We start from the raw sequence: 21470 nt of genomic DNA, 5'->3' as shown, positions 1-21470 counted from the left end.
ATGGGAGATCAAAAGCGATATGAATTTCATTTGTTTTAGTAAAAATTATCATTTATTGAAATGGACAATTACAACTTGAAGATGATCATTTTATGAAACTTCTTTCAGAGCCACTTTTTACATCATTCCATCCAAATTACCCATTGCCACTTGTTATATCCCGCTCGAAAAGCTGCCACTGATTATTTTTTCTAGTTCAAATGTTAGATCAAAAAGCTCTTGTTTTGTAGATACGAGCGATTATACCATGCATGCTCTCGATAATAACGATTGTGCAATTGGACCATGTTTTTATTTTCACTTGACAGACTGATTCGTGTTGATGCTATAGTTTTCGGGCAGAGCGCTACATCGTGCCAAAGACAGTGATCACCCACTGTAATTTTGATACTACCCTTGTTGAATCCACAGTGTCTAAAAATCGACACTTTGATTTTTAGCAAGTACACAACGAACATACATACGCCCATCTGTGTGTCTACAAGAGTCGGACAGAATCCATGGAGAACGTCGAACGTACAATGTTCGACCAGCGTATTTACGGCATCAAAATGGAAACATGAACTATATCTGCCCGCCATGCAATTCTCTCTCATTAATCCGTAGCGAATTCGATCTGACTACATCACTCGGTTGATGTCTTCTTCTGCTCAAGGCAGATATCATATATTCATAGAATACTTAGCAAAAAAAGCTGACCGAATTTTACATGTAAGAACAAATCTAGAGAATTGGAAATTGAACAATTAGATTGGGGAACGACAAGTGTTGCTTAACCCTTTTGTAAACGTTGTAAGAAAACACACCGTCATACTAATGAAAAACTCTCTGGACTCTACATATGTATACGCGCCTGCAAAGCCAACGTTAAACATTATCCAAAAACGATTTGTTAGTATAACTTTCGCTTGCTACCGAAACCCTCAATCTGGCTCAATTTGTTGTATCTATCTACTGTTGAAGTTTTGTGTTACTTACCTAAAACGGGTTATAGAGGGTGTGTACCCGTCCTCCGCTGAGACGCCGCGCAAGAAACGTGCCTAGAGTGCCAAATAGGGCAGACCCAGTTGTAATCGCCTTTTGCAACTAAAGTTGATTCAACACACACAAACAAAACAATGCTTAGGCAAACACTATACATCCGGATGATTACATAGGAGCTGTGTTGAGTATTAATCTATATTGTTGAACTTAAAGAAAGCTTTAAAGACAAGAGTATTCTCACAATAGTTTTAACGATGACTAGAAGTTATTGCCTGTCAATGTTATTATTTAGACACCTATGAACGTATTCAAAAGTGTCAATGCATTTATAATAACGAGTGACAGGCTGCTGTTTTTATGGATTGCTAGTGTCTGGTGGATATCAGTAGCAGGTTTTTGAAGTACCGCTTCTGACCAACGCGTCCTTAACTATCACATTGCTCATGGAAATAATGAAATATCCCTAAAAAATTGTTGTTTTAATTATCCTTATCATCGCTGTTTGATACCATAATTGTTTTCATTGGATAAAAATTGCGTTTGGTGCATGACGGTCCATTTGCTTGAACACACTCCTAAACAGCGTGTTATTTAGTATTTACTGTAAGAAAATATTACGGCGTACTTCCTTAATGTGGGCACATCACCGAACGTCCCTGTCTTCCCATAGCAGACTTAGCGTCAACAAGAATTAGTGTACCATCGTGCCAATAGCTCCTACCTATTGGAAAGATGAACAGAATCCATACTATTTCCATATGATACTGCAGCGTATGTCCGTACCGGCCAAAACTATGTATTATGGTAGGTTCAAGTAACTACTAAAAAAGGTTCACTTTGGCTTACTTTGTATTATTTAAAATAATCCAGCGGCTGCGTTTGATAATTAACGCATTTTCTTTATTTATTGGCATATCGCTATAACCAACATTACGGTAGCACCCCACAGGAATATATGGAATAAAGATGAAAATAGATGCAAGTATAAAAATGTGGTATCCTTAAGGTACGCAGAAGATCGGAAGTTGGCTTGACATCATAGGTGTCAGTTGTTTCGCGCGATTTTTCTGGCTTATAGACGCTTATCAAACGTAAACCTTCAAAGCAGTTGTCACAAAGCGGACGTAGTTCCTGACTTTTTAGTGGATTTCACTTTTTTTGTGCTGCCACAACTACTGCACTACCGGTAACAATAACAATCATATGTGATTAAGAATATAGCAAGGAACTTTAGAAGTTAAAAATATAATGGGAACGGGAAATAGGTCTCTCAGACCTTCAGCGCTTCAACTAAACGCTACGATTTCCGCGATGATTTGAATCTTCGTAAAATCGATTTATCCGTACAGAATTTTGTGTGTATCCTTTAAGGCTAAGGGTCTCTGTAGTGATACATTTTTACCAGCAAACACGTCGTTTACAGTACATCTTAAAGGCTGTTTTAATTGATAGAGAAGTACGTACAGATACTAACGTATAATGCATCCATGAAGAGCCGAGTGTTTCTTTTGAGTTGAAACCGTGCCTAAAAATGTCTGGATAACACAATCATTCCCATTGTAGTACAAATTTATGATTACAAAAGTACGCACCGGTTTCTGGTGATGAGTGTATTCGTTGTCCACGTATATTTACGGCACCGATGCCTTAATCAGCTCCTGGATGAATACAAATACGTGATTGCTAGTGCATGTTTCAAAAATACCTACCTTAGTAATTGCAGTTTATCACATTAAAGGGCTCAAAGCACATAACACCTAGTTTTATTTTTGAAGTGAACTATTTAGCTATTTAATGTTATCTCAGCTAGCTGAGCTTTTTAATTTTTTTTCAGCCCGATTACGACAACGCAGTCCCAGATAATTTGCTAAACAAATTCCATAACTGGCCGCAATTTTTAGGCGAATCCAAAACCTTTAATAAACTAAATAAATTGCAAATTGTAGCCTTAAGAGTTTATGCGTTAAGAACTAACACGCGCGCACTTTGCGTAGAGGCTGTTCTTACTTGGTACGGACTCAGTTAGGACAGCTAGAACATTTGTCCACAATTTTCTTGGACAGATTCCGGCAACATTACGTTCCGATTTGACCGGAATTAAGACATCAGAGAAATTTGCTTGTGAGCCCCTTTACCAGGTAGCTAATTGTTCGTATCAACAAAGCGGTTTGCGTACTCGAAACAGATTCCGCCGAACAGTCGCACTCCGTAAATGGTGGCATTTGCTGTAATGTAATATCAAAGTTTAAACATCTATTTGAATATGGTAACTTGTGCATATGTTTGCAGATCCCTTGAGTAAATACGTTCTTGCGCTGCGTTTCGTCGATAAATGATTTATCTGGCAAATAGATACACACAACTTCAAAGCACCACCTGTATGTTCTGTGCATTATATACAAGTTATGGCTGATCGTATTTTAAAGGTGCATACATCGTTACAGTTGCTCAAAACAGCTTTTTTTTTTTTTTTTATTAGAACGTCAACTTCGTCTGCTTGCATAGAACAGTTTGCCTTATCCGGTATTACAGACACTCAAGCGTTAGCTTATTTCGTATGGAAATAAGTAACCTAATAAGTACCTATTTTAAAACGAGTGCAAAATCTTTAAGAGCACAAGGCAGTGCGGTTTGTAGAACTGCTATTGAATAAATGCATTTAGTAGATTATTCCAACTCTCATCTGAGAAAGCTGAGGGTAATTTACATGGCTTGTCAAAAATTGGTAGAGGATTAGGACCTGAGCCGGCACTGTTCAATCCGTCACTAAGCAGACAATCTCTTACGCACGGAATCTGGCATCGTTGCAGAACAGGTCCCATAGATCTGTCGTGCCTGAGTGAGTTTTACAAGATGGATAAGTCATAGCAATACTTTAGGTTGTACCAGATTACATAATAAAATTGCGCTAAATGATCGCCTCTACGTGGAACCAGCTCTTCTGCCAAATTATAGAAAGTGCGCCAGTGAACAGTTAGTACAACAGTAACCAACTTACTCACCTTTAAGGCCTTTCGTGAAAGATTTATTTAAGGGACAGCTTTATAAGATCTCTTGGTAAATGTTAAAGCTTTAAATCCACTTACTCGGAGTATTACGAGGTGTTGGATTTGATACGCAGGGTATGTATATTCATTAGGTTTTCCCAAGCAAACCTTTTTATTTAATTGTATTGCTGCCAATCGTTGACCGATTGCCTTCTAAGAAAGCAAGATTTCTAGGAAGTTGCTTAGGCCCTTACTGCCGCTGTCTATAGCGATGCTTAACTGATGTTATAACGTCCGCCAATGTTTTTCTTCCAATCGAGCAGCGTAACATAAAATGATAATACTAAGTATGCTATTCAGCGACATAGCGCCCTCTGAGCCTTGTCCACCTTATTATTCGAATACTGCTATGCTTGTTCGGATTTGGAAAACAGCGAAAGCATATTAGGGGTTAGTTAGAATTTAAGCCTGGATGTGTCTGCGTCGTGGGTTTTTGTCATAAAAGTGTGGAGCAATGAAGGACGTCACGTAAAGGAGTCCTTTCGATAAACCTGATCTCCTTAATTTCGAAGGTTTTGAGTCTGTCTGTTTTTACTTATTTTTGTTGCTGCTGCTGCTATCATCCGACGGATTAATCTAGGTTTCAGCCATACCTTTTATAAATCCGTATAGTAAAACTTGGACTGGTATCGCAGACTGTTTTAACAACAGACGGGTATCGTACGTACAAATATGGCAATCCAGGAAGTTCAAAGACGTTATTTGCATGTCTCGGTGGGCATGGTATATTACACAAAATTGCTGAATTTGTTGCCTTTGTCTTTTGGGGCTACCTTTGCTTGGAGAGCCTTATTTCGGTCAACATCTCAGCTAGGCTGAATTTATGCTACGAAAAACAAATATCATCGAGAAGAAAAAATGTTATTTACATATTTGATAGTTCAACGGGTCTAAACGGGGCTTCGCCAACTCGAAAGTATATTATAGCGAGCGCAAGCTGGCATTCGGTTGTCCAACCACATTAATCGATTTCAGCTATTGCGCATGCGCTGAATAACTGAAAATATATTTCAAATGTTTGGTACAAAATGTCTGGCAGTGACCGGAGAGCCTAAACTCTTACAGCTATTGAATAGCCAAACTAGCGTCTTCAGAAGTGGTTCTAAAAAAATTACATTTAACTAAATTTTAGTTAATATATATTCGACGTGTATCAAAGTATGCTCTGTGCTCTCAGAAAAAATGTGTCTGTGTTCTTTAATGTAAACATTTTGGAACATGTCTTCGGTGAACTGAGTTTGGTTAGTTTTTTTTTTTTTTTTGTCTAATCAGTGTACTGTGCCGATTAGGCTTCTTAACGTCAGTAAATGCAATGGCCTCATAAAGTTGTAAAGTCGACAAGCTAACCGACTAAAGCCTTGAACATTTCATATCTCTTCAAGTTTGAAACCCAAGAAGTTTGTTTTAGCCAATTAATGTTTTTTAAGGCCATATAGATCAAATAGCCCTAGACCTATTTAATAATACAATAATATGTATTTTTACTCAAAAGGTGGGCGTGAACCTTGTGCTTCCTGAATCCACAATGTCGCACGTCACCGTACCGTAGCAATCAGGGTAGAGACTTTAGGCAGCATCAAGATTTCTGGTCAACTGTCTTTCAGTGAATTAGCTAACTCACGGCAGAGTTAAGGGAAAGCGGGTGTTTCGCCTGCTTCCTGAAAAAATGACACGTGTTACTTTCTGTGCTACAACATGGTAAAAGTTTTTACCAACGAATAAACTTGATGAAGCGTAGCTAAAGTAAACACAAGCCCACATTTTTGGATAATAAGCCCGAGGAACAAATTTACTGCGATGCTATTTGACGACGGCTGTTAAGAGCTTGCAGATTTTTTCGTGCAGAAAAGCATGGCCGAAGTTAGTTAAATGATAGCATTTGTTAGATCAGAAGTACTTGTTGGCCATAATTTTCTTGTATTAAACCAGAAACGAGTTTAGCTATTTGTGACTCTGTTTCTCATAACGGTGCGGCCTGAGGCCAGCCAGCCTCCAGTGACTGGTGTATTAGGTAGACTATAGTAAATACGAACCGTCAATATAACCGTCAACATTTAAATATAATATAGACATGAAACTCTATGCAGCAGATACCATTAAAGGCTACAATTATTTATGATTTAGCATCCAGTAATTTGAAAAACAAGGTATAGCCGAAAGTGATTCAGTTGTTATCCGTTTCAACTATGTTATCACCACCTTTTAGCCTTGAAATAGAAGCTATACAGGGAATCCGAGAGATTCAATCGGACCATTCTGCTAAGTCTAATACAATCAAGGAACCAACAAGTGCTCCATGAGTCTTAAATTATATTCGATATAATTTGTTTCTAGTGCGGAAGATAAATTTGAGCAACACAGTGGCCGGTGCAGTTAATCTAGGCTTTCCCCTAAAGCGAGGCCGTTTCGAGATATTATAGAGAGTCACGGCAATATAGCGAACATTTAGTGCAGCATTCCCTGTCATATCAGGCACAGACGCAGTTCACTGTATATCGGACAGGAATCTACATGTTTTCGCAAACTAAGGAGAAAGTTGAGTAAGTCGGCGAGAACACATTCAGACGTGGAAAACTAAAACGTCAGGGCTAAACGTGAACAGCTAAATCTATCTGTTAATATCTGCTGCATCTATATATAGAGGCCACAATATCGGCAAAAATGGCAGTTTATACTGCTCGTTTTAACACTAGCGGGGTCGAGCCTTTCCTTCGGACCGTGTCAATATCAGTACAGTTTAATTAAAAACAGGGCAGGGGGCTTGCACGGGCCTGAGTCGTGTGGAAGTCTCATAGTAAGAAAATCCAGCGCTGAATCGGATTGAACAATTGCAACGGTCTCGTCCGGGCTCAAAATGCTAATGCGTAAGATAACCACATAGCTCTTTGCTACTGTATATGAAGTTCAGACGGAAATTGTGGATGTAGCAGCGACCAACCGAATTGACACGGTCGCATCATGCTATATCGTGAATTCTAATACGGCCGCACACGCTTACAAAGTTACTGAATAGCCTAGTAGATTTAGATGATGATCATGATAAATTTGTGTGGCGTGACATTTTTTGCAACAACCGCCAAGAAATTAAGCGCGTTGAGCAGGTGATGCCTGCAATAAGCTTATGTATGCCTCAAAGCCCTAATAATATAACATATGTACATTGCGCAAATCAGCAAGCGCATGATCAAGGCGGTCACAAATGTCGATAATTATGTATACAGTGGAAGGACTCCTTGTTCTGGAATGCTTGTGAAGACCCGAAACGACAGAATTTCTGTTAAGCGCTGGAACTAGTTTACGCATCGGGGGTGTTGCCGAAGATACCGTCTGCTAAGGGAATGGGCTCAGTCTTGGCATAAATAGAATCATTTATAAACATGCTCAAAATGAGACTTTAAAGAGACTTATTTTTCTAGGCTTTGCGGGTTGTACGACATTGCAGTTTAGGTTTAAAAAAGTTTCGCAACTCTACGTTTTGTTGAGCGACGGCACGATGTCTATGTCTAATCTAACACAACAGCTGGGTTATTCTCTCCATGGTTTTCTTGCATATTCCAAATATTATGCAATGCTGGGCAAGAAAGAGCGCATATATTTATAGCTACGGGTGTAGTTAACTTTGCCTTACACAGGAATATTGCATCTATTTTCTACGAAGCAGTCACGGCAATATGACAAACGTATAATGAACTTTAAAATATAATGGTAGACCGCCTGTTAAAATCGTACACAATGTATATTTGCATTGTTAGTGGATTATTTTGATGGCCGTGACCGATGCACATCCGTGGTTTATTTTTCAAGTACTCCGCACCGAAGTGTGCTTTACGGGTGCACTAGCACTTGGCCTGGAAGATTCTGCACGTTCTTTATAAATTTCACTATTCCTAATTATAGTCACATCATTTGGAAGCTAACTTCTACCGTGAAAGGTAATGTCTTTGGAAACACCGTTGCAAATATTTTAAAAGAGAAGCATTACCAAAGACTAACAATGCTAACCTGCAAGCGCTGATTAGATCATGGCACACCGGGTGGTGCCATCTGGCCCATTTTTAACACAATACAGACGTGTTCCATGTTTTCATTTCAACAAGCTTGATAAACTTGTTGTCTTGATGAATTAGAACTGATATTCATATCTCTAAAGCGAAGTATTCTACTATCTACTATCTGCATATAAAGCCGACACGTAACGATCAACGGCAAACCTTCGTAAATCCTGGATAGTCTAGGAGTAGACAGTGAATGGTCATTACATAGAAAATGTCTATCGAGGAAATTTGGCTTATACTTTTAAAACCAAAAGAGACGTGAAATCTATAGAGAAAACGTACTTTATAAATAGATGAGATGAAAGTCAGTAATCAATAGAAAAACAGTATACAGCATGAACATTTTGTGACCGGAATACTATTATCCACAATCAGTCAGAAAGAAAAAACACCTCAAAAAAAAAAAGGGATAATCATTACATCAACAATAAGAGGGTTACGTGGAAAAAAAAGCATAGTTTTCTTTTTAATTTTCAGACTACCTAGAGGGTCAGTATTATGGCATACAAACAGAAGTGTATGATTCAGTGATCTATATGGGTGATTTTGCTGATCAGGGCTTTGCGACAGACAGTTCAGCCCGCCGTTCTGACTATAGACAGTAAGATTGCTGGCCATATTAACAGGATTCATTGTGATGCTTATTGAGAAAGGTAGAAGAGTCTATTGTTATTCGCACTAGCAGCGATAGCCTTGTCAGCGAACTCTAATGGAAAATAAAAAACAAGCAGAACACCCGAGGAAATTTCGGCAGCAAGATTAGTATAGACGCGTGCACCAGTGTGGTGAGGGTGAGCCAGGGTGTGATTGTGACTAAAATTTATAAAGGGTTCCATTGCATTAGCCGTCTGCAAACTGCAAAGCAAATCACTAGAAAAGTTAACGGTAAAATATATGCGATTAATAAAGTTGAATATTAAAATGCAGGCAACGCAAAGGGCATTAGAGACGACAAAAGCGCCGCAAATTAACGAAATCAAGCAAATACGCCGATATCTATCAATCATCGGTTGAGATAAACAGCCCTACAACCAAGCAGAGACGCCGCACATTCGAGCGACGAAGCATTTCACGAGCTAAGCAAAAGGGCAACAATGTATTTCTTATTAATTATATTCCTATTCTCGTTAATTATAAAGCAAGCACAATTTAGCGGCATTTGTACAACAAACCTGACGCTGCCATGTACGAAATAATATGTAGCAACACACGTTGGAACATGGCGGGGCTGACAGACAACTGTAGGGCCATATACAATGGACCTGATCACGGTACTATAATTAGTATGTCTAAGACTCGCTACAAAATACCCAAACGAAATCCCGGAACGGCGAATATGATCAGTGAATATAATAAAGTGAGTAATGGTTCAGTGGGCAGTAACATGAAATTCGATAAGTAGGCAGTCCTGCAAAACGAGTTCACGTCCAGTAGGACCTATTTTAAAGACGATATTATTACAAGCGACACGCTTGAACACGCTCTAGCAATCCAGGGGTGTGAGGTAAGTGGCCAAGGAGAACAGAACAACCAAGACGGATTTTCAAAAGGCCACAATTTAGCTCTAACCTAATGCGACCTAGAGATATCCATGCATAAAGAATATGAAAAGCGCAGCAGCAGCAGCAGCAGCAAGAGAAGCTAACAAGACCATGTTTTAGATGGCACTATTTAGGAAATGCTCTCCGTTTCGGCGTGTATGTTTCAACGTGGAGAGTCAATTGGAGCCAAAAATATTTTAATTTGTGTACATACATTTGGTTTTTCCCAATGGAAAAAACCAGGAGGCAAAATTTTCCCACGAATATGAAACCTTAACCTGCTCACGTGGTAAATTAATTTTTTATGTTTTTTAACATTGTATATATATATAACAGTTTTAAAAGAAGTGCTAATAAGGTCTTGGAAAAGATTCAACATATAGCACTAGAAGTTCATGCAGATATCAGGATTATTGCTCGCGGGCAATTTAGCCCAGACGCCTAGAGCGTCAAAGCCTTATTGAATAACACAATTCAAGTGCAGTATAGACTTAAGCTGACATATAATATGTTCAAATGCGCAATCGTAATCCTTTCAAGGAAAGGGCCAATGAGGGCCGAAAAGTCGGCCACGACACCTGGACATCAAGAGCTTTAGGCGTGTGAAAAATTTATCGACTACTAGATGCGAGTACTAGATAGCCACCGACTGGCACGGGTTCAAGCTGACTATGGACAGTTAGTTGAATTATATGGCAAGGAAAAAACTTTGCCAGGTATAGCAATAGTGAAGACAGCACCACGAAAACCACGCGGATCGACAGCAACGACAAAGAAAATCTACTACTGATGCTGCCAAATGAGTACGTAATAATCATAATAACACAGATAATTACGTTGACAGTTTTTAACCAGCTATAGAAGTCAATGGTGACTTTTAGGCAAATTAAGTCTTAGATGTCGTATACAATGTGTAGTGAACCAATTATAACAAGCACGAAGCATTAACGTCCAATTTTAAGCAGTATAACATAGAATATTTCTGTGACGAAGAAGTGTGAAGTAAGTAGATTTCTCATTATATCTCAGCGAATAACCCTGAACATCAATGCGCATTTGTATGTACCGACCACTGGTCTCTTATTCTACACATGCCTACACCTGTACAAACGACGACCAATGAATAATTTGTTTATTTATCCTTTAGTTTCTCAAAAACATTTCCACCAGTCGGGTACAGGGGACGCCCGAACGCCAGATTTAGCATACATTGAGATGTCACTGTCATATCGTAATCTATTTTTAATTGCTGCTTGCCGCTTGCCACGTAATCCGTAAACCAACAACTCGTTGTAACGCAAACATATTATTTCAAATATCTGTTTTGAGATGTTATTTTTTATTCAAATAATAAAAATGCAGACAAAACCTATAACATAGCTACCATTAATTTCTTTAATAAGTGTTATACGAGTGAATGCCAAATAGTTCCTACAATCGAAATTAGGCAAATATGATAGCACGCGCCGTTTTAAGATCGTCAAGGCAGGTTAACGAGGGCTTTCGTTTGGGCCCTGACAGTACCGTTTTTGACAGCGAAAATCGTAAATTAGCTCCAGTACCTGTAAGACCGGTACGAAATGTTTTGGAATCGTCATTTCTTACGTCGTTTTTGCCTTGTTGGTTTCGTGTAGGTATACAGATCGTTTTCGGCGATGAGTTCCGCCCGAAAGCGTCAATCCGAGCCCCAGACCCATCCAGTTTCACTTAAAGCAATAACAAATCTAATCTTCTAATCGGCTATACATCCGACATTTAAACCGGCCCGCGAAACTACTTTCTAGTCTCCAAGCCTATGCCGGCTGGTAGTAATTTACTATTACGCAAAATCAACACTTCATAACAAACGGGGCAACTAAACAGGGATATCAAAATGCGCAAGTTTATAAACATACGGATATGTTAGCGCACACAAGAAGACGGGTAGAATAAGACTTTACATGAAGAAGAATAAGAAATTACATGACTTACGCCACAATAGCAGCATCGTGAGTCGATGACACGTTCGCTAGATCCATAGCATTCGTGGTGAGGACATTTGATCAAAAGAGCGTTGTCATATCATTAAGCTGTTTTACGGATCAGGCTCAGTCAGCAACAAAACGCATAGAGCAAAAGGACTTAAACATCAAAATTAGTTGAATTCCAAACGGCACACCACCTAAGCAAGAAGTGGTGCCTTCACGAAAAGTGACGTTAGTGAAGGACGCTGAGAGCAGTCGAACGAGCTGTACACATAAGTCGATTCGAGACAAACATGTTATTTATTCTAACTTGTTTCAGTTGAACGTGTTAGATCATATTGTTATGAAATTATCTCGCAGAAAGTATAAAAGAAATTAGACCTGTTGGGTCAGTCCAGAATAGGCGGTTAGTGTTGGAGAGGTTGCTGGCCCCAAAGCCGGCCACGGAGTGAGACAAAGCGAAAAATGACCATAGTTACGTAACAACGAGTGAACCCTTGCAGTCAGCCATGTATGAAATTACCGCTTTAAAAAAATCAAATCATTTTCCTCGATACGTGTTGCGGGCACGAGTATTTACTAAACACCACGAGACTTGTGGCCGGTTTATTCAAAACGACTATTTAGAGCAATTTTATTAATTCACTTTTTATTTTTAAGAGTTCACGGCCCGTGCGCTGAGAGTTTGATGGAGAGAATACTGTGAGATTCCAGCTGCAAATATACACTGAGCCGCAGTCGCGGTACATATTTAACAGAAGTTCCGTTTCAGATCAATTAAAAAAATTATTCTACGTAAGATATTCATGAAACATAGCGAATCTGTGGGTTTCGATTGTGACATTGATATTTTTTGCTCGCCCTCTGCGGTGTATGAGTTTTTGTTACAAAACTATTCAACTTAAATGATTACAGTTTCTTATCCACACTGAATCAATTCGGTCACACATATACAAAACGTATGATACAGCCATAAACAACATGATTCGTTGGCAAGGGAATCAAAAGGTCTAATATCTATACGGCCTTTTATTGAGGCGCATAGTAGTGTTGCCTCTTTCGAAACCTCGAAGCGTGGTCTACAGTGAACCTTTGCTTCCTACGCAGTTTCGATGAAGGCTGGCAGGACTTTGGCCATACGCGTCGTCGTGATAATCAACATCTCACTATTACACCAAGGCGTCGAGCGCTATCCCTGGACGACTGCGTCCTTGCGATCATCGATGGCGTTTACTCACTAGCGTTGGCGCCAAAGGCAACCGCACTTTCTAACTCTAGCAAAACTTTTCCCTAGTTGTTCCGTTGCAGTTTGTAAATGGAGACATTCAACGTTGATCCGTTTGTTGTGCGCGCTGCCTTCGAGCTATCTTGTCTTTGATATTGCTAATTACTTCAATTGAATTAATTTTCATCGTAAGATGTTGCTACAGGACTGATGCCTTACACTATAGTTTAGCCGAGTTGAATTTTGCATGCGTATGCTATACGTACAAAATCATCTTTGTTGGTTAGCAATAACAGATTTCATCGTTAGAATTTATGGCAGCTTACAAGTTAATGTCCTGTTACAGTCGTAGAATATATTAATAAAGCAATTTTATTATATATATCTCGCAAGTATTACTAATATAATGATAACAAGATGTTACCGAGAGTGTTTCTTGCGTGTTGTCTCTATTCATCTGAACACATACCAGAAAAAAGAAAACAGTACGGAACTGCTCTCAGTTCATAACGCATTACTTAATAAGTAACGCTGCTTAGGGCGCAACGAACTGGCGAGGCGCTGTTCTACCTGTAAGAAAGCCTGTAATCAATCAACAATGCTATTTGCTTCATGGATTTTTAGGATGGTGCAAATCTTTGCTATTATTTGACGATGGCTTTAGTGACGTAGTACCATTTCATCAATGAATGGCATAGTTTCTATAACATATAAAAGGACGCTCATCTGGTCGAGAAAATAAGCCATATAAATCTTGCTCGATTACAAACTTCACTAGTTTAAGATTTTCCTCGAGCTCCATACCTGTTAAATGGACCTTGTTGGCTTCGTTTGTAGCACACATTTGGCGCTATCTCTGAATAGTGTCACAATTATTTCTCAAATTTGTTTACTGTCCGTGCATTGTCGTAGGACGTTATTAAATACGTGAAGGGGTAGAACATTCGGCTAAACTAAATCTTCGTTAATCAAAATGGTTATGCCTGGATTATTGCAAATCACCTACTCAAATAGAAATATTAAGTCTATTATATATATTTCAATATATTCTAAACTGGACCTAGATTTACTACAAGAAACGGATTTAGCTTTACGATCGAAGTAAACGATTAGCGACTATTATTTAGCATAATAAAGGTGATCTTCGTTTCATAATGTCTATGTTTCTTGTTAATTAATTGGGCATCGTTGAACATCGCTAATAGTCTCGTTAATGTTTTGACGTTATTTTCACATATTTATCTCTTACTGGCTGCTATCCCACAGCCCATGCGTTAGCATCCCCCGTGAGAGATTAGTGGGTAACATATTTACATGCTAATTGTAGGGACACGTGACGGTCCAGGTTCGAGTCTAGCCAGAGACACACTTCATTTCGTGCTGGGAAGAGCCAGCCGTCTGATCGGATGCTTAGCGGTATGAGGTGCCGGACGTGAAACCCTAAGCACGTGAGACCGCCTATTGCCAAAGAAGAAATAGGTCGAACGATTATACCTTTTCTCCAGATACCTCTCCCGTCACGTCGAACGCCTACACCTCCTCCATATGCGCCGTCACAGTCATCATAATGCATCGAGGCACCCGTTTTCGATTCAATGGCTTGACATTCCACGTAGGCACAGCACACGAAATAGTAGAAGTGACGCTACAGACTATTCGACGTTGCCGGTCACTTCGTCCTTGACATCGCGCTCTCGCAGTCACATAGTTACTTAAAAAATCAATAGTGATCGAATAAAGTCGGATCGTGCTGCTTCTGGTATAGCATATGAAATAATTCGTTGGCATATTTCTATTAAGGTGATCTACCCAAACAAATGAGGTTATTGGCGAAATGAAGACTTTGCTCCCCAGCAATTCTTTCTCTCGACGTCACTCTTCTGTGATGAATGGTTAACGCGTTTTGCGCCGGGCAATTGTAATAGCTCCTTTTTTTTTCGGTATCATCTCGTCTAGAAAACTATTATCAAACACTCGCTTTCTCTGCAGGTACACCATGATTGCGATAGAACAATTGAGGTAGAGACGAAGGCGAAGAAGAATCAAAGGGGAACGAAAGTGTGCTTGGTGTCGCCTCGTCTGCTGTTGCTGGCTTTGTTTTCCTCGAAGTCAGTGACCGCCGGTGATAGCGCTTGCTATTCGTAGGCACTCTGACAGGAGGTGAGACTAACAAGGACAACAGCTTCAGATGCAAAAAGTCCCACAGGTTGATAGTAGGCTATCACGAACGCAGCTAGTTGCCGCATCTGTCAGCGTCTGAAGTCCAAGCTGGCACGTACATTAATTAAGTGTTGCGCTATGACCGACAGTGAAGCCCGCTAGAGGGATGAACAGAACTAGCGACCGGAAACGACGCTGTCGAACGTGAGCACTGCTATCAGTTAAGACAGATGGCGAACGAACCGGGTTGTTACGAACTGCGTTATTTAAGCTGCCTGGTAAGTGCTTCTGAGATCCGACAATGTTCTGTTGTTATCCTAAGCATGCTTGATTACCTTCATCTAATTTTGTAATTAACTGATAGCAGCCCTCACGTATGACAGCTGAGTGAACGGCATTTCGGCAGGAGGAAGGACTGACAGATTTCAGACACCTTAATTATCGAATACAAGCGAGAACGTAGATACTCCATGTTTGTCTGTGAGGGAAATTGAGGGGTAGTTCGAGCTAGAAACCTTGCTAAGATATTACTAAGGTCCTCGAAGTTGCTGCATTGTTATTGAAAATGGCTAGCTTACTTCGTATATTTGTTTGTTGTGTATAAGCCTTGTTATAAAATAAATGTTGGATACATCTTCGTTTAGTTAAGCAAAATTTTTGGGGCTTACGCCCGGAATCGTGTTAAGCGCTACATAAAATGTAAAGAGAAATTTGCCTGTGGTCGCCTACAGATCCGGACCGCCTCAGCTTTTCTTTAGGACAGTAAACTAATTCGTGGGAAAAATCAATATTTCTCAAATTTAGGCCAAGTTGACCAATTATGATCTCGGACTACTACTATTCGACCTACATTTGGTCGCCTGGGAGTCTATAAAGTAAGCACGCGAAAGCAAGCCTACGCCTTTTGTGCTACTTGAATTAAGTTTTGTACTTATTCTGCCTACTGAGCACATAACTGCTTAATTACTTAACGTAAGGAAAATGTTATTTGTAAGACCCATTAGTTATGACACGATCTTATGTGCACCGCATGGGATGGTACAATATTATAATATGTACATCTACAAAGCGTCTTCTAAGCATTCAAAGCATAGTAAATTTGTTTAACTCGAGTCGGAATAAACATTTAGTTAATTGATATGATTCGCGCTGTGTTAGACGCATCAAATCGATGCCTGTTTATTCTGTCTTCTATCCGGATTACCTGTGTTTATCAAATGAATATAACTCATATTATAAGGCCGATTAGATTCAACAGTTTGTTGAATCCGATATTTCTATCAAATTGACAAGTGGCCAGATCGGCTTGAATAGTTTAAGCGCAGTTATTTCTATTGCTGCGGCTATTTCCAACGTAGTAGCTGTATGTTTAATTATGTAATGCTTGTACTGTAAACTCAATTCTGGTATATGCATATTTCAATTTGTGAGAATTATTTAGTAACAGCTTGCTTGCTTGCCCTTAATCCCAGCCCAGATTAAAGCCCTTGAAACCCAGATTCTGCTTAAAAAGACGTCTACTCGCTTCGCTAAAGTCTCTGTACAACCATAATAGTAATACTCTGAATGCCGAATTTCACTTGAGAATAACTGATTTTTTTGTTGCTTCCTATAACTTCAACGCTTCATGGCGTTGCAGGTCCACTTCGTGGCTAACTTGTATATCATACATAAAACCAACGGAATTCGATCAATGATCGCAGACAAGTGCGAACTGCTTATGCTTCGTAAGTCCTTTATAAACTGCATTTTGACCTTCTAGTGTTCCAAATTAGGCGGCATTATGTGAAGATTTGTTTCTTTTATTAATTCTATGAAGTTATATCAGTATGAAGTCTGCAAAACACGCCCGAGTACAAGTAACGCTTCCGCTTTGCGCCCCTGAGTGAGGCTGTCATCACCGACGTCAGAATCGGCTTACTACCAGTTACATAGATATATAAGTTAAGACTGAGAACGAGGTACTGCAAGCTGCCTCAAAAAAAAAGCAAAAACTTGGTAGAGTGTAGCGACGACCCAAGCAGACGTGTGACCAGCGTCAGTCAAAATAGAGGAAGAACAGTTATAACAGCAGTATTATACATCAGGAATATCGGTTGGGCTGCACCAATCTGAGCCACTGAGTCCTCTAAGCACACCTGTTCATTATCAGGCCCAGTATGAATACAGAACGTGTCCTGCAGTCAATGTACTTATGAGACCCGACGCAGCTGTAGTGCATCTGTTCCCTAAACTTGTTATGGACGGACTTTTCCACTGACTTTAACTATTACAAAATAGTGGAGTCGGAAATAATCGAATATCTTGTTGTCGGCATCAACGGCAAGATCAAGTAAATTGACCTAAATACTTTTGCGGCCAGGATTGCATACGTGGGTAGCTCGGTTACTACTCATTTTATACAGACTCCATAGAAAGAATTGGCGTTGGCTTACCATCACCTTATTTAAGCTTTTAGATATACGATTCGAGCAGAGCATAAATAGGATGGAATTACCACTTTTCGCTTTGACTCAACTGTCAAATAGCAAACAATTATAACAAATAATTACGCTCTGTGATCCATATATATTAAAAAAAAACCTTTATACGACAGCGTCTCCTTATATGAATAACTTACACGAATTGTGTTGCAGTCCATCGTATTCTACAGATAAACTGTTACTATAGTTATTACTATAGAACATTTCCGAGTTTCTAACGAAAGCTATAGTAGCTATGGGGTAAATCACTTTTGCATGGTGCCGTTTTAAATCAATTTCTATTAAGTGACTTCAGACTATCGCTTGTCCAGTTGGCAATTTAAGTTGAATACAAATAACTAATTAGCAGACAAGCCGACGGATTTGCAGCTGCAATAGAAGGTTAGCTACGAATTGGCAAGATTTTAGCTATAGTCCGTCAGCTAATTATATTCTTTAATCTTGAAGGATTATCTCTTATTTGGTTTGTTCTAGAGTTTCTTTGCAACAACAATAACAGTAACGAGTACTAACTTCAATTTCCGACTTTAACAGAACGAACAATATCAGCAACGGTCGTTCTTACTAATATAAACAATATTACCACATATGCCTATAGATAAGTATAATATAATGGTAAAATGATGTGAAATGACATGAACCTCTGAAGGATGTTCAGGTGAAAGCAACCTTCCTCGTTGTCATGTTGACTTAACCTGCATCGTTGGGGCCAGCTGGAATGAACGGATAAGCTTTCTATCTATGCCAGCTATGTTTGGTCTTCTATCAAACAAAGGTTATAGTGATAGAGACACGGCACAGTGACTATTCGTTACTAATGTCAAACGCAGCTCTTTTTTTATGCAATTTTTTTAGGTTCGAATGAAGGTGTTAACGCTGAAACTCACAACCCTTGCCACAGTTCGTAGGAAGAGTTATATTTTGTCGTCGATTATAATGTACTTCAGTATAGAAGTACGACTAAGACAAACGTAGACCTCAAAAGATCTAAAAGATCGACAGAGAGGAAAGGCGGCGTTTTGCGGGACGGGACTTTGTCTGGTCATCATCTCATTATCAAAACTTTCGTGTTCAAATTAAGCTCTATCGTCACGAAGATGTATGACTATCTGCACAATACTGTTTATAAAATCCTTAGCTGCATGAAAACTGGCACAATTACCTGAATCCTGGTATAGGAACTACAGTACATGCCGATGTCCTGCAGAGGTATTATTTTTGGTTTACAATGTAAGACCGCAGCAAAGTATAAACTGCACTTAATCGACTTGTTTTTGGATTGGTCGAACTAAATGTAAAGCTTTAATTTATAAGCGGGCGGTACGGCGCTTCAAGCACAACAATCAGATGGACAAATATTACATCGACAAAAAAGAATTAAGCGTATCTTTAACGTTGAGCGACCTCAAATATAATGCAAAAACCGTCTGTCGAACATTGTAACGCATGCTTTTAGAAGAATGAACTGATTTTTACGTTGACTTGTTTTTTGTAAGCCTTATTTATACGTGCCAGTCTTTAGCTATTACGTAGTGCCGATTTTGACCTATGAATCTTCAGTAAAAAAGGCAGGAAGGTTCTCCACCTTGTATGACCCATCTGTGTATAGTGTTGCCTATAAATGCAAAATTGACTTGAGCGAAGTCAAACATACTACAATATCTCGAAACTACTAACTTGCAATAGTTTTGCAATGCTCAGTAAGTTAATTCTAACCAAATATTTTTTTACTAGAGATGCTATTATTACAAGATAAAATATCAAAAAACAAGCCTAAAAAAATTCTGACTAAACCCAATGCAAACGCATCACAGCCATTACTCTCTGACAGAAACGGATTGTATGTTGATGAGGGCTTCCATACGATGAATTAGATGACTATTATTATTATAATATATATAAGCACATATATATTTAATAATAATATGTATTATTAAATCATATATGTGCTTGGAAATCAATAATTCGAATTCAAATGTAAACTGTGTTTAACTACGTGTAATGTTGTGTCATGGCCTATGTCGGAGTATTGTTTGGAGGTTGTATTAATCTAATCTAGATATTTTCGTGTTCACACACATTAGGCTCCTTTCAATAGGACATTTATGTGAAATTTCGAAGTGAACAGCGAACTTCAAGTGGTATACCATGAATATATGTATATGGAGGTATATGAACCGTAACAGTTACTTACAGTAGCATAGGGATAATTAGTCTATTGGCAAAAAAGCTATGTGTGACGAGTGAAGGCAAAGCTACTTCCACTTATTCTGCAAGTCGCATCCTGCCATTTACCCAAATTTTTATAATCACATTATTAAGATGAAGATCCTGCCAAAAACTTCACCATGAATAACAACAGGTTAGGCAGAAAACTAAGGGCTGACACTTTTTTCCATGTTTGTGTACATGTTCGAGCTAGCTGCACTTTTTGACCTGCTAATGTCTAGCGGAGCTCACCCCTTCCTTAACGAATGCGCTTTAGCGAATGTTTTAGTAACTAATGTTCAACGAATTTGAGCTATCCCGAGTAACTATAAATACTTCAGTTTTATAGATGTTCATAATCAAGATTTTACTCATTACTTATATGCCATATAGAGAGCCCTATGTGGATTAGTGTGAGGTCTTTTTTGCCGTCGTTCTTCGAAGTTAGGACGAGCTTTAAGGTCCAGTTCTCGGTCTAGCAGTGACCTTGATGCAGAACGGGGCCAACGGGTATTATTTAAACAACCATAGTTGTATCTTCAGTGTATAAGTAAGCTCTCAACTTTAATAGATTATGTTTAAGAGGACTTTTCTCAGGTTATTGCCGTCACCAGTAACATATTCTTTGAGTTGAATTTGTTGGAACAACTGGATAACTTAATAAGTGGAAGAAGCTTCAAAACGGGAATTTCGATAAAGCAATATGGCAACGGGCTCTTCGACCGCCCGGATTCCTCCACATTCGTACAACATTATCGTGTAGCAGTAGATAATTTTTAACGTTTATTCATCTTTTTATGACCATACTAACAAAATGGCTAAGTTCAAGTTCGTGGTTAGACATACTACCATTCAGCAGATAGTTTTTCGTGTAAGCATTTCGATTAGTATTTTTCCTTTAAATTAATTTTTTTGGTGTTTGTCTTTGTAATTTGTGATGGATGCGTTGTAAAAATGAAGCAAGTCCTCTGCAATGCTTTTATAAATAGGAGCATATATGATGGTCCAAGAAAAATAAAAATACAAGATTTTATTGTATATTCTTATTTGAAAGTATGCGCCAGAACTCTACCTTACCTTCGTAACATAGACCTCATACTGCTTCAAGCAAGAGAAAATAATTTTCTTCATGCAAATAGAACAACGGTGAAACGGTGCTCTGTGCGAGCATTCGTACTGCTCACCAGGCTCGGTGTGTACTCTGATCAATACGCATTTCCAATAAATACCTTACACAATATCTAACCCACAAACATTTGAAGTTTAAATGGAGACAGCACACACAATTGGTTATATCTAGTAGCTGTTACATCGAAGAAAGTAGCACCTCAACTTGATTTCTTCTTAACATTGAACTAGTCTGAACTTTTTTCATTCGGCTGGGTTTGCCCAAATGATCTTCGAGGTCTCACCAAACAGCTCGAAGGACAGCTAGTGATTTCACTGATACGCTTTTGCAATGACGTTCCTCTACTCAAACGAACTGCAAGCTTTGTTGAACTTAGAAGAAAGTGAAGCCAGACTCATATTGACAAACCAAATAACATGAGCATCATGCGAGTTTGTCCTCACCGGGCTCCCTCAATTTTGCAAGCTACAGGAAGATTTATGGTTGTTGTTGATTTCCCTAGACAAGGCTGGTTTAAACGTTCGTATCTGGCATTACTTCCAAGAACGACTGACGCTCAACTGTTGGAGAATATGTCTTTGGCATCCAACACGCGCTCTCGGTAATGATTCAGTTTGATTCAGACGTTAGGACGCGACAAATGTCTTCGACCTTTTTTATTGAAGACCAAACGA

At 39.0% G+C, this 21470-nt stretch overlaps 2 long non-coding RNA genes across 12 annotated transcripts in view; one reads left to right on the top strand and one right to left on the bottom strand.

Moving 5' to 3' along the window:
• The window catches only part of LOC111264112 (uncharacterized), a 23576-nt gene extending 2106 nt beyond the window's left edge, over positions 1-21470 (bottom strand). The window contains exons 1-5 of one of the 11 annotated variants that reach the window (XR_002682666.2): positions 20745-21470; positions 5536-5689; positions 2992-3209; positions 2577-2642; positions 979-1086 (exon numbers count right to left, since the gene is read on the bottom strand). This is a non-coding gene — a long non-coding RNA (uncharacterized LOC111264112). Of the gene's footprint in view, positions 1-978; positions 1087-2576; positions 2643-2991; positions 3210-5535; positions 5690-8033; positions 8179-11598; positions 11948-20744 lie in introns of those variants that run through there. The other 10 variants (XR_002682670.2, XR_002682667.2, XR_002682671.2 and 7 more) reach the window with 10 other exon arrangements.
• On the top strand, positions 9975-18934 carry LOC111264113 (uncharacterized). Its single transcript, XR_002682679.2, has 4 exons — positions 9975-10430; positions 14144-15254; positions 16616-16703; positions 18315-18934. It is a non-coding gene; the product is annotated as an uncharacterized LOC111264113 (long non-coding RNA).

This window comes from Varroa jacobsoni, unplaced genomic scaffold (genome assembly GCF_002532875.2).
Source record: "Varroa jacobsoni isolate VJ856 unplaced genomic scaffold, vjacob_1.0 scaffold_821, whole genome shotgun sequence".
Lineage (NCBI taxonomy): Eukaryota > Metazoa > Arthropoda > Arachnida > Mesostigmata > Varroidae > Varroa > Varroa jacobsoni.
Note: the sequence above shows the minus strand (reverse complement) of the source record. Positions and strands in the feature narration are given on the sequence as shown.